Raw genomic sequence first — 6000 nt, 5'->3', positions numbered from 1 at the left:
GATGTATACTCACTATTATGGTCTCTTTGATTGCTTCTCCCCCTAAAAAATCAATGGGAAAACAATGATTGGAGGCAAGATGGATGGTGATTGCAATATAGCATTAAGATTCCACAATGGCCACTGGTGATGAAATTATTTATATGGAAGGTATTATGCAGGGATTTTCCAATAAGAGTAAAGATTCATGCCAGAGGGATTGGCTTCGATAGATGTTTGGGCTACAAAATGGCTTGCGAGGTCCTTCATCGGCTATTAGCGGCCTCGCAAGGAAAATTTGCAAGTGGGTACAAAGGACCTAGAGAATAGGGTTCTTCAAGAATGACCTGCTCCTTGGAGGGATGGTGATGAAAATCCAAGTTCTTTTGAATGCACACAAATCGTTAAATTATGCTACTTTAAGCAAATCTGGAAATTGAAGAACTTATGGGTGTTTGAGAATGCTCTGTTAATTGCTAGCTTCATGGAGATCGTCCAATAAATCAAGGAATTGATTATCTCCATCGGTAAAAGGAAGGACGTGGATCAGTGGTGTAGGGCCATTGATGCAGTATTGAGTTGAGCTAGAGCATACCAGAAGTTGGGTTGCTGCTTGCCTCTTGGTGTAGCTTATCACTGTAATCTAGTATCCCTCAAGGCTTGACACAAGCTTGAGGTTGCTCTGTACATTTATTTTGGAGAATAGAATACATCCACTCACTACGGAGGGGAAGAAGGGTTGACCAAAACCTTGCTTCGCATGTGCGCACTTATCTACGTAGCACTCTCTCCTATGTAATGAGAGTTCAACCCTTGATACTCTTTTATATATGTTACCCAAGGTGAAATTGGTAAGTTCAAGTAAGGGTTGTCGAGGAATTAAAGTGCAAAGTCATAAGTTGGTTGCTTTAGAAGGTTAGTTTCTTATTCCATTTTATCAAGGCTCACCAACCTTTGATCATTATGATCAAGGTTGACCAAAACCCTAATTGGCATATCTGCACTATCAAATTCCTAATTTTCATGTGTGCACTAATCAATGCACAATTTAAAAAATTCCTTCTAGGGAAAGCCCTAGTGCTGATCTTGATGACATGGACCCACCTATTTTGGACTTTACAAGTGCAAAGAAAAAAGTTAATTTGCTTAGGCAAATACTTTTAAACTGTGAAATGTTTTGTTAAGTGCAAAGGGTTGAAAGGAAATTTTTTTGTGCATTCTTTACTAGATTCTAACCAGCCCTCATACTAATCCTAATGGTACTAAACCTTACTCATAATGATGTGAGGAATCTCAATTGTGGGGGGCTTTGTTGAGGGGTTTAGATCCTCTCTCAAAACCTAATCATGATTTCTCATAATTGTTAACATAAGCTCAATCTAAATGTGGGAGAACTAATGTAAGAAGCAGAACAAAGATAATTAATGGTGGTCTCCTTGATCAAGTCTGCTACCTACTTCCTAACAACAGTACCAAAGAAGGTTGTGTGGTCATTGTTGCATGATGCCCTCTACAAACAACCAAAATGTCAATACTAGGAGCAAGGAAGCTAACATTAACCTAGAGTATGGAGATTATATAATCCTCCCACTACACTAGAGGTCTCAAGAATCCTACCACGCTATAAATGTGAGCTCAATCACTCCCTTAATCTCAACCTAAACTACCTTGGGATGTAACCCAATGCCTAGACCACCCAATTCCCAGTCCTTCTAATTCCAAATCTTCTTTTCCTTGATGTTCTTAGAGAATTTATTCTAGATATCAAAAGAGGGATGTAGCACCTCCCTGAGTACCTAAAGATTCAATGATAAAACTCTAATGTGACCCTTCTTGCCTCTTCTACCCTAAGCCTCTTGTGCAACCTAAAGACAAGAGACTATCCAAATGGAACTCAAACACATTAGTAAGGGGTTCATCATAGATATAGTGGGAGTAGCAAGAGAAGGTGTTGAACATGCACTTGATTATGAAGATAATTTTCTTGAAACCATAATTCTCCCACTTTTGCACCCTCCTCAATGAGTTTTGTTATCTCTCTCTCACTTTCTATCTATCTCGCTCAAGGCCAGCATGTGGGGTGAGCGCTAGCGCTCACACCACACATGCTGGTCTTGAGTGAAATAGAGAGAGAGAGAGAGAGAGAGAGAGAGAGAGAGAGAGAGAGAGAGAGAGAGAGAGAGAGAGAGAGAGAGAGAATGAATAGAAGAGGGTGAAAGAGAGGGAGAGAGCGGGTGAATTTATAAAGAGTCAATAGATGAGATTTAGATGATGTGGGGCATAAAGAGCTATTAAGAGGTATGGCCTAGGAGATTCTTGAGTCATCCAAGCAGGTATCAAGCGGCTATGAACAAGGTGACAAGACATGTATACACTCTTTATCAATGAATTTCTCACTATCCCCCTCTATCTTGTCACAAACCTCTCTCTCCTTGTCCCGATTGTTCTCTATTGACATAATAATAAAATAGTAGAGTGTTATAATGTTTATAAGTAGAATGATGGTAATTTGGTTTTGGTTGATTCTGCAGAGTTTACTATCTTTGCATTAACGTCTAAAGCGAAAGATGGCCAAGAAAACCGATGATGGTGCATACATTGAATTTATTTATAATGGAGAAGCTATTGGTGTTGAAAAAATAGATAAGACTTCAAATTTGGCCAAGCTTCATGGAAGCAGATTGCCGGTTGGATGCTTCTCTGTTGCTGTGGTGGAGACTTATGAAGGGAAGGATACTCCCTTGCCTCATGTTCCTTTTGGAAATGAGGATATGACTACTTTGAAGAAGGGGGAGAAAAGTTTTGTTACATGGCCTAGAACTGATTTGGTAATTTTTGGTTTTATTTCACTAATGGATAGTCAATGATTTCCTCTGAGTGAATAGCATTTTGTGTACATCTGCAATGGGTTAACTTGTTGAATGATCTTTTCTTTGATTTTTGTTAAATAGAGGGTCACCAAGACTGCAAGGGTTGAACCAACACAAATGTCATGATGTGCTACTATCAGACACTACACTAGTAGTCAACTAGTTAGTGATGTCCCATCTCTGCCTGTTTCGTCTATGAAAAAAAACTAAAAAGGCTACAAAGGGCAAGACAAAAGTGCAGGAAGAGAAATCTTCTGTGTTTGTGAGAGACACTATCAGCTTGGATGAGGATATGGATGATCGAGAGATGGAGGCTTACATGACAGCAGGGGAAAATGTCGGTGTGTGTGTGGGGGGGGGGGGGGGGGGGGGGGGGGGTCTGATTAACAAGGATATCACTGTACGACATGATATTTTGTCCAAGCATCTTAAAAATTTAAAGGTTATTGTAATCCTTTGTATTGAACTTAAGCGGTGACTTATACAAATTAAGTTTTTGGACATAATTCGGTTATTGCAGATAGAGCATGAGACTCCGTTGCCATGAGTTCCTCTATGCCGATTGCTTAAACTAGAGAAAGCAAGACAGATAAGCTGGGATTCCAAGCGTCTCCAACCACTAGCAGATACGTTTTTGTTGGAGGGATATTATGATCCCAAGGGATGCTTCATATGCTCTATCGATGCAACGGGCTATCCTAGCGTCGATGTTGACGGCAAACATGGGATCCATTGTGGTGAATGGTGAATGAAGACTTTGAGGCTGAAATCAAAGATACATGTTGGGGTGACCTTTGTGGAAAAATATTATATACGTGAGATGGGAACCATAGGTTGGCTGCTTGGATGGAAATTCTTAAATAGAGTGAGTTTTGTTCTCTATGTAGTTAATCTGAATGGACGTTTTGGGGTGAATTGCTACATATATTTCATGTGATTGTGCGCGTGGCCTACGAGAAAGATATCAATTTGCATCCAAGGATTCGTGTCGAGCTTGTGGTGATAGACACTTCAAATGAGGCTGACATGATGAGCATAGTGATGCGTGTAAACAAGTAAGAACCTTTAGGAAGTTTCGATTCAAGTGTTGTCTTCAAAATAAATAATATTATAATTCCATCATTCTCAATCCAATGTAGATTGAATGAGACGGGATATATTGCAACATCCTACACTGATATGTTATGGATGGTACGGGCGATTGAGCTTGCTTTGACGGAGGCAATAATGGAGAAACTAACATGCGTAGTCTATAGTTGGATGCAAGTAGACATTGACAAGAGGATAGGGAGACAATCATATGCAAGTTCAGATTGGTGATGATGCATTTAAGTAATTATATATTGATGGGAGCACACATGATTTCATTTCCACACGTGTTGCACAAAAGTGAAATTACATATGACTCCCACGAATTATAAAGTAAAAGAAACTTTCCAAGGAACCAAAATAAATTGTGTGTATATGGTAAAAGATTTATAATACCAATTAGGAAACTTTGTTAAATCACAATATTTCTTAGTAGCACCATTGCAAAATATAGATTTAATTTTGGATATACCTTGGAGATATCATTTTAATCCAAAGATTGACTATGATAAGCATACACTCATCATCGCACGTACTGAAAAATCTTTCATATTACAAGCTAACCAAAAGCTATAACTAGAACCTCTTCTTAGTCACACTTAGGCTAAAGGTTAGTTCAAAAAGATAACAAACAATTTTTGGGTTAATGCAATGAAATTGAAACACACTAGGACCAATTGTCTTCTTCTCAAGAAAATTTTTTGATTAAATATAAATAATTTTTGTTGAAGATTAACTTTTAGTATTAAGTTCTTTTAGAGTGGAAGACCACACAATAGAGTTGATTCCATGGATTACACCACCTTGCCAAGCAACATATCGTCAAGATTAAGTTGAATAAAGATAAATTTAATATCAAAATGAAGAATTATTAAATTGTGGTTTAATTTAGCACAGTAGTTACCCTTCTGTGCACCTATTTTCTTAGTCAAAAAGAAAAATGGTACTTGTTGTTTGTACATTGACTATGTAGCACTTAATAAAATCATGATATAGAATCGTTTTTACTATTCCTCATGTTCATGACTTACTTGATAAATTAAGTAGTGCATCCATTTTAGTAAGATAGATGTTAAATTTGGGTATCATCAAGTGCGTATGATAGAAAGTGATGATCATAAAATTGTATTTTGGACACAATTTTATCATTATGAATTCCTTGTAGTGTCTTTTGATTTAACAAATACACTTGCTATATTTTCACGCATGATGAATCGCATCTTTTTGAAGCATCAAGATTGTATTATGGTTGTCTTTGATGATATTTTGGTTTTTATTAAGAATGAAAAAAACCATTATGCACATTTGGATTTGGTTTTTTAATTGTTGCATGAAACTAACTTTATTTGATTCCTGACAAAATCTTATTCTTCAAAAGTAAGATTTAATATTTAGGTCATATTGTCTCTAGTGAAGAAATCCGTGTGGATCTTGATAAGACTCAATGCATTAAGGAATGGCCAACACCTCAATCTATTCATGAGATTTGTTCTTTTCTTGGTTTGTGTCGTTATTATAGAAAATTCATTCAAAATTTTTTATACTTGGCTTTACCACTCATAAACCTTTTGAAAAAGAACACATCTTTCACTTGGAATGAATAACATCAAAAATCTTCTGAGAAACTCAAATATGCACTCACACATACCCTTGTTTTACAAATTCTTGATTTCAAAAGACCATTATTTTTTGTTATAATTGATGCTAGTGGGTGTGGTATTGCTATTGTATTAATACAAGATAATCATTCCATTGCATATGAAAGTAGAAAGTTGAAACTCAATGTGCTCAATTATAGCACTTATGACAAAGAATTATTAGTTGTTGTGCATGCTTTGAAATTGTGGGAACATTACTTAATGGGATATCTTGATTAAAATTGATCAACAAAGCAGTCGTCATTTGCTTTTACAACCAAGTATCTCTAATCGTCACATTAAGTGGACATTATTCATTCAAAGTTTTCATACACTCTTCAATATCAATCAGGACAAGAAAATAAGGTTGAAGATGCACTAAGTTGCATGCCATCAGTTAATAATTTTTTTCTTGTGTTTGCTAA

Source organism: Adiantum capillus-veneris, chromosome 13 (assembly GCF_014529385.1).
Source record: "Adiantum capillus-veneris isolate H3 chromosome 13, ASM1452938v2, whole genome shotgun sequence".
In the NCBI taxonomy this organism is placed as follows: Eukaryota; Viridiplantae; Streptophyta; class Polypodiopsida; order Polypodiales; family Pteridaceae; genus Adiantum; species Adiantum capillus-veneris.
This window is presented reverse-complemented; position numbering follows the sequence as displayed.